The 8,320-nt window shown below is 38.5% G+C and overlaps 1 long non-coding RNA gene across 1 annotated transcript; it reads right to left on the reverse strand.

Annotated features, from left to right (window-relative positions):
- Window positions 1-5,407: 5,407 nt before the first annotated feature.
- Window positions 5,408-6,187, reverse strand: LOC139438161 (uncharacterized). The gene is made up of 2 exons (XR_011647983.1): window positions 6,070-6,187; window positions 5,408-5,798 (listed from the first exon to the last, which is right to left on the reverse strand). It is a non-coding gene; the product is annotated as an uncharacterized lncRNA (long non-coding RNA).
- Window positions 6,188-8,320: the final 2,133 nt, after the last annotated feature.

The raw sequence follows: 8,320 nt of genomic DNA on the forward strand, positions 1-8,320 counted from the left end.
TGAAAAAAAAACCCACATCAAACTTTGTGGGATGCAGCTAAAGCAGTGTTTAGAAGGAAATTTAGTGCTTATATTAGAAAACAAGAAAGGTTATAAATTACTGATCTAAGAGTTTATGTTATGCAACTAGAAAAAATCGACTTAAAATCAATATGAGTTGAAGGAAGGAAACAAAAAAATAAAAGCAGAAATTATTAAAATAGAAAACAGAAAAACAATAGAGAAAATTAATGACACTAAAAGTTGGGTCAGAAAAATTGATAAGCTTCTAATCAGACTGAACAGAACAAAAATGAGAGAAGGCACATTATCAATACCAGCAATGAGAAAGGTGACAACTGTACAAACCCTAGAGACATTAAAAAGGTAAGAGAATATTATGAACAACGTTATGTGAATAAATTAGACAATTTACAAGAAATGGACAAATTCCTTATAATTCACGAACTATCAAGAAGGTAATAGATACCAGGAACAGTCTTATCTATTAAAGAAATTGAATTAGTGGTTAAAATCATCCCACCAATATGTAAATGTTAATTGAAAAGAAGCTAGGGGATTATATTGGGACTATAACATAGTGATTTCGGTGGTGGATGAAGATTGTGGTTAATAAAATATAAGAATGCTCTTCTTTTAGAAAAAGTAAATAATATGGTGATACATGGGAAAATTACAATTAATGTAACTTATGGATGACAGTTAACAGTAATACTGTAATATTTTTGTAGCAATAGCAAAGAAGATATTCTATGAATTCTAAAGGACAATAATAGGGAGCATATAAGGGGGTATGGGATTTTTCTTCGTGGAGTAATGAAAGCATTCTAAAATTGACTGAGGTGATGAAAGCACAACTCTGTGATGAAAATGAGAGTGACTGAGTGTACACTTTGAGTGTATTGTACAAGGCACAGGTCTGCATAACACAAGGAATCCAGTAGTCAAGATGGACTGTGGTTAGCAGGACAAATATGAGAACGTTCTCATATGTATACAAGGTGTTAATAATAGGGTGGATCGGGGGAAAACACACCAAATGTAAGATATTGGCTATAGTTAGTAGTAATATTATTTATTTATTTATTTATTGAATTATATCATTCATACATGAGCACACATAAACAATAAGTGTATAGTAAAGATTGCGAACTTACAAATAAACATACATAACATCATACAGGGGTCTCATACATCACCCCTCCACCAACTCTTTGCATTGGTATGAAACATTTGTTACAAACTATGCAAGAGCATCATCAAAATATTACTACCAACTATAGTTCTTATCTTACATTTGGTGTATTTTCCCCCAACCCATACTATTTTTTAAAATGTATTTTGTTACAGCTATTATGAACTTGCAAAATAGTCATACAGATGTGTAGATTTCCCATGTAACTCTACACCCTGGTGGAACATTTGTTACAGATTATGAGATAATATCATCAGACTATTACCAGCAATCATGGTCCATAGGATACATTTGGCACACTTTTTCCATACACCTCCATTATCAACACAGTACAGCTTGGCATTGATGCAAGACTATTATAGTATTGCTGTTAACCATAGTCTATAGGTCACACCAACTACAATTGGTTAGTAGTAATATTTTGATGATGCTTTTTCATAGTTTGTAATAAATGTTTCACAAAAATGCAAGGTGGTGGTGGTGGAGAGGTGATGTATGGGAGCCCTGTATGATGATATGCATGTTTGTTTTGTAAGTTCACAACCTTATACACTTATTTTTTTTTGTATGTTCATGTATGAATTATACACTTCAATGAAATGTTTTCTAAATGAAAAAAAAGTCTTCTCACCAATAAAACTCCAGATTCAGATGGCTACTCAGGTGAATCTTACCCAATATTTAAGGATGGAATTATACAATTCTACACAAACTTTCCCAGAAAGTAGTGAATACTTCCCAACTCAAAGACAAAGACCATACAGAGAAAGAAAACTACAGATAATCTCTCATGATCAGAGATACAAAAATTCTCAACAAAATATTAGCAATTAGAATCAAGAAATGTATTAAAAACTATATATTTTAAGATCAATTGGGTTTTATTCCAAGCATATAAGACTGGAAGAGAAGAAATATGACTGTCCCAATTTGCAGATGACATGAGTGCCTGAGCGGGAAATCCCAAGAAATCTAGGGAGAAAAAAGTCTGACAACAAGTATGTGATTTCGTGAAGGCTGCAGTATACAAAAACAGCACACAAAGAAATCAAGCACTTTTATGCATACTAAAAATGGACGTGTGGAAACAAATTAAAAACACAATACCATTTATGATTCCTCCAAAAATTGAACCAAAGACATGTACATGATCAGTATGCTGAAAATTACATGTTGGAGATGAAAGAAAACAAGTTAGACATGCATGCAGAGACATATCATGTTTATGGTTTGGAAGACTCAACATAGTAAAGTTGTCAATTCTCTCCAAACTGATCTTTAACTTTTCAATTCATATCAAAATCCTATCAAAAGTTGGCTGATTTTTTTTTTACATAAACAAGTATGTTTTAAAATTTCCATGGAAAATGAATGGGCTGTAGAATAGCTAAAAAGAATCTTGAAAAAGAAGAAAAAAGTGGAAGGAATCACTATATCTAAAGATAAAAGTAACTTTACAGCTAGAGTAATCAAGAATATGTGATATTAGTAGAGGTAGAGACACATAGACAAATGAAACAGAATAGAGAACCAACGAATATGTATAACTTATTTTTGACAATGGTGAAAAAGTCACTCAAAGAGAGAAGGTTAGCCATCTCAACAAAAGCTGTTGGTAGGGAACCGGATTTGGCTCAACAGATAGAGTGTCTGCCTACCACATGGGAGGTCCAGGGTTCAAACCTAGGGCCTCCTGTCCCGCGTGGTGAGTTGGCCCATGCACAGTACTAATGTGTGCAAGGAGTGCCATGCCATACAGGGATGTCCCTCGCATAGGGGAACCCCACACGCAAGGAGTGTGCCCTGTAAGAAGAGCCATCTAGTGCGAAAAAAGTGCAGCTGTCCAGGAGTGGTACTGCACATAAAGAGAGCTGATGCAGCATGATGATACAACAAAAAGAGACACAGATTCCTGATGCTGCTGACAAAAATATTAACAGACACCAAAAACACACAATGAATGGACACAGAGAGTAGACAACTGGGGGTGGTGTGGGGATGGGCAAAGAAATAAATTAAAAATAAATCTTTAAAGAAAAAAAAGCTGTTGGTAAAATTGGACATCCATTGGTAATGAACAAACAGGCAAAACTTGATCTAAAACTCACATTTTATGCAAAAATTACCTCAAAATGTAAAATTATAAAATTTTTAGAAAAAATACAAAAAAGGAAATCTTCACAAAGAATTATTAGACTCTTTCTTTTCCATAAAAGAAGAAATTGATGATCAGACCCCACCAAAATTAAAGACTTTGCCCTGCAAAAGCCATTGTGAAGAGAATGAAAAAAAAGCTACTGAATGGGAGAAAATATTTTGAAATCATATATGCAACAAAGGACTAGTATTTAGAATATATAAAGAACTCTCGACAGTCAACTGTGGGAGAAAAAAAAAACGACAATCCAATTAGAAAATGGACAAAAGGAAGGAATAGACATCTCACAGGAGAGGTTATACAGATGTGAAATAAGCACAATGAAAAGATGCTCAACATCATTATCCATTAGGGAACTGCAAATTATAAACTACAAAGAGATCACTACACACCTATCTGAAGGGCAAAAAAAAAAAAGCGAAAGAAACAAATGCTGCCAAGTATGTGCAAAAACTGGATCACCACTGTATTGCTGCTGAGAATGTAAAATGGTACTGTCACTCTGGAAAACAGTTTGGCAGTTTCTAATGAAACCAAACATGCAATTTCTGTATATAAACCCAGGCATTTATCTCAGAGAAATAGAAAAAAATATTTTCACACAAAAACCCATATATGAATGTTCATGGTAGCTTTACTTGTAATAGCCCTAACCTGGAAATGGCCCAGATGTCTTTCAATGGAGTAATGGTTAAACAAGCTGTGGGTACATTAATATCATGGACTATTACTGAGCAATAAAAAGAAATGACCTTTTGATGTACCTAACAACCAGAATGAATCTGCAGAGAATTATGCTGAGTGAAAGAACACAACTACAAAATCACACACATACTCTGTGATTCCATATATAAGATTCTTGAAGTGATATACAAATGGGGAACAGATGAATGATTTCCAGGGGTTAAAGAGGGGGTGGGGCTGGGAGGGAAGTGTGTGTAACTGCAAAACGGCAGCCCAAGGGATGACTGTGGTGATGGAAATGTTCTGTATCTCGATTGAATTGATGTCAATATCCTAGTTGTGAGACAGTACAGTTTTACAAGACATTACTTTTAGGGGAAGCTGGCTAATGGTTATACAATATCTATATTATCTCTTGCTACTGCATGAAAAGCTACAATTATCTCAAAATATAAAGGTTAATTTAAAAGTCCTCTGTGTGCAATACTCTCTTTTACCATCTGCTCTGGGGGCAGACCATATCAACTGCCCACCCCATGTTTTCTTAACAAGAAAATGGCCTAAAAGGGGTGTGGAGTTTTCTTTTTGGACTAATGAAATAATTATATTTTGTGGTGATGAATGCACACACTGTGATTATACTAAAAGCCATTGATTACTCACTTTAGACAGAGTCTAGGTAATATGGATATATCCCAATAAAACTACTTAATAAATAATTGTGCAAGAATTGCTAAAAATAGCAACTATGTACAACAGGGGACACATAGAGGGGTGAAGAAATTTTTTGTTTGTTTTTTATTATTGAAATAATGAAAATGATCTAATAATGATTGAAGTGATGAATGTGCAACTATGTGATTATACCAAATACCGTTGAATGTACACCTTGGATTAATTGTATGCTTTATTAGTATGTATCAATAAAACTGATTTGTTAAAAAAAGAGGGTGGCTTAATAATTGTTAGGTTTGGGAATGCAAACACGATTATTTTGGTCCTTGGGAGTGCTGTTGGATATCCTTGAGGGCCTTTAGAAGCCTAGGGTGCACAGCAAGCACCACCATGAGGTCGGGGGCCTGGAGGTGATATACGTGTGCACTTTTTGCCCTCCCCATACCCCACCCCATCTAGGGTCTGGTACCTGATGTCACCCCCACCCTCACCCCTGCAAACACACTCTGCCCATGGGCTAGTGTTAAGGAGGAAATTTGTCTTCATGCTCAGTCCCATCCCAGGCCTTCTACCTAATGTCTGGCTCACTGTGGACCTGCTGCTCTGACTGCCATCCCTGTGTGACCCTGCCCCCTCCCTGCTCACACCTGCCTCTTCCTCCCACCCCACCATCAGAGAACTCGCAGACACACATCTCCTTTTCACAAAATGTTCATTTTATTTGAATCGTCCCTCTCAGTGTACTCTGGGGGTTTCCGAGTCAGGCCCTGTGCCTGATTCAGCCTGGCCCTTACTGAGGAGGCTGACATGGGGATCCTCAGCAGGTAGCTTCAAGGTGCCCGTCTTCACTGGTGAGTTGGGAAGTGGCTGCCTGCTCAGGTTGATCCCTGAAGGAGAGGGCAGCTCCCGGGTCTCTTGGGCCTTTACTCGCATATTTTCATCCAGGTACTTGATCGTTGTTTGGTAATGGGTAAGTTGTGCTGACACTTGAGTGTTCTTATTCATTTCTGAATTACCTGGGATGGTGTCTCTCTTCATTGAACTTCTCTGACTAGATGTTCTCACTCCCATGGTTTTTCTCAGCACCTGGAGGGACAGCAGGGAGAGAGAGCACAGAGGGCACCGGTCTGGAGTAAGAGTGAGGGGTTGCTTGGAAGGGGAAGGGGGCTTCAGGAGAATGGGGGCATGGTGAGGACTGGGTTGGGGCAGGCACAGGTTTGGGGATGGAAGGGGAACGGGGCTTCAGGAGAATGGTTGTGGGGTAAGGAGGGGCTTGTGGCAGGCAAGGAGAGGGAGGGAGTCCTGGGGCTGGGGGCAATGGGGAAGAAGAGGAGGCTCTTGGGTGGGGTCATCTCACATCAGTGTTCATGCTGCCTCTGCGCCTGGGTCTAAGGCGATAGGCGATCCCCTTCTTACTCCCCTTGGTTTCAGACTGTGGGGCTTCTTCTAGTTTGCTTATCACGCTCTCCATCTCAAGTCTTCCTGATGCCTCCCGCAAGGCTCCTGGCCTCCCTATATATACCATCCCCGGACAATGGGGAGCCACGCCCTTCAATTTGATTGGCCGTCAAGGCTCTCCCCAGCCAGTGGGACACCATCTGACACCTCCACGGAGTGAAGGGGGCGGGGGGCGGGGGGTGACATGGAAGACCAACATGCGTCGGTTGAAGAAAGGGGCATTTGTTGGCTCCCCTCTAGAGCCTTCCAAACCTCCCAGGCAGCCGTCCTCACCTCCGGTCTTCAATGCTGGAGGCGCACATGGCAGGGGGAAGGCGTCTCCTCCAAGACTTTCCCTACGCCACCCCCAGACAGTGGTTCATTCCATTCTCTCACCCGTCACCATGACCTGGTTTGCTTGTGTCTTACCTAAAAAGTCCCATTGAAGTGCGGCTGGACTTAAGTCCCTGTGGATGTCAATCATCTCCCTTCCCTCCTACAAATTTCTTTTATTCTTAAGACCCTTCACTTCTTAGCTACAGGGATCTTTCCCATCCATCTCCCCTGCCAATGTCCACGTAGCCCTCCTTGGTTTTCTGTTTTCCGTGTTGAAATCACTGCTTTCAGGCTGTCAGATCTCAGAGAATACACTTGCCCCATAGGGGGTCCTAGCTGTGTCCAGTTCAGGATCATGTTCATCTCATTGAGGGTAGAATCCATTTGGGTTTTAACCGTGTAGGAGAGGAGGCAGAGACCCACGTGCCGGAAGTTGTGCTGAGTGTTCATGTGAAGAAACTACGCAGTTGGTGGGGTGGTGGGGGTGTCTGTGCAAGTTGAGTGTGTGGGAGGGAGATTCATCATTTTGCTTGTGCAACTAAGAAAATAAGTCCTCCAGATTAGAAAAGGAGAAATAAAACTATCTTTATTCAGACTACAGATAGTTTATGCAGAAAATTCTATCAATCTAAATATATGCTTCCAGGGCTAATAATTGAGGTTAGCAAAGTTGTTCAGTATAAGATAAATATACAAAAATTATCATTTTCTGTTAGACATAAACAATTGGAAATCGAAATTTTAAACATGTACAATTTAAAATAGCATGAGAAGATATAAACTACTTGAGGATAAACCTGACAATAGATGTAAAACATATATAAAGTGAAATCTACAAAAAATTGCAGACATAGATTAATAAAGGTCTAAATAAATGGATATTTATATCTTGTTCCCAAGTCAATATTGTGAAGATGTCAGTTCTTCCCAAATTGACCAAGAGATTCAATGCAGTCTCAATTAAATTCCCAGAAAGATTTTTAAAAAATTTATCCCCTCACCCATTACTGAGTCGGCTCCTTCTTTTGTTTGTTCGTTGTTCATTTTTTTGCATGGTTGCCTGCTTGTTGGTTTTTTTTTTTTCTCGTTGTCTGCTCTTTTTTTTTTTAGGAGGCACTGGGAACTGAATCAGGACCTCCCATGTGGGAGTTGGGTGCTCAACTCTTTCAGCCACATCTGCTCCCTGCTCATTTATTTTTGCTCATTTTCAGCTTATTGATTTTTTCCCTTTTTCTTTTTTCATTTTTAAAAAATTTATTGAAGTATATCACTCATACATAAACGTACTTAAAAAATAAGGTTACAGTGCTAGTTGTAAACTTAGAAAACAAACCTATATAGGTTCTCGTACCCTATCCCACCACCAACACCTTGCTTCGTTGCTAAACATTTTTAACTAATGATTAAAGAGCATTGTCAAAACATAACTTCCAACCAAACCTTTTTCCCTCAACCCACCCTGTTATTATTATCTTTATATCATTTATGTGTGAACATACTTAAACAATAAGTGTATAGTAAAAGTTGTGAACTTATAAAGCAAACATGCATAACATGATACAGGGGTCCTATACTTCAACCTTCCACCAACACTTTGCGTTGTTGTAAGATAACTGTTAAAATTATGAAGGAATATTGTTAACAGATTACTACTAATTTTAGTCATTATTTTATATTTGCTGTGTTTCCCTCCCGACCCACCCTATTATTATTTTTAAATATATTTTTTATGACAGAAGTTGTAAACTTATAAAACAATCATGCACCTGTGCAGAATTCCCAAACAACACCCCTCCATCAACACACCATACTATGGTGGAACATTTGCTACAGAT

The sequence above is a fragment of the Dasypus novemcinctus genome, chromosome X (assembly GCF_030445035.2).
Source record: "Dasypus novemcinctus isolate mDasNov1 chromosome X, mDasNov1.1.hap2, whole genome shotgun sequence".
Lineage (NCBI taxonomy): Eukaryota > Metazoa > Chordata > Mammalia > Cingulata > Dasypodidae > Dasypus > Dasypus novemcinctus.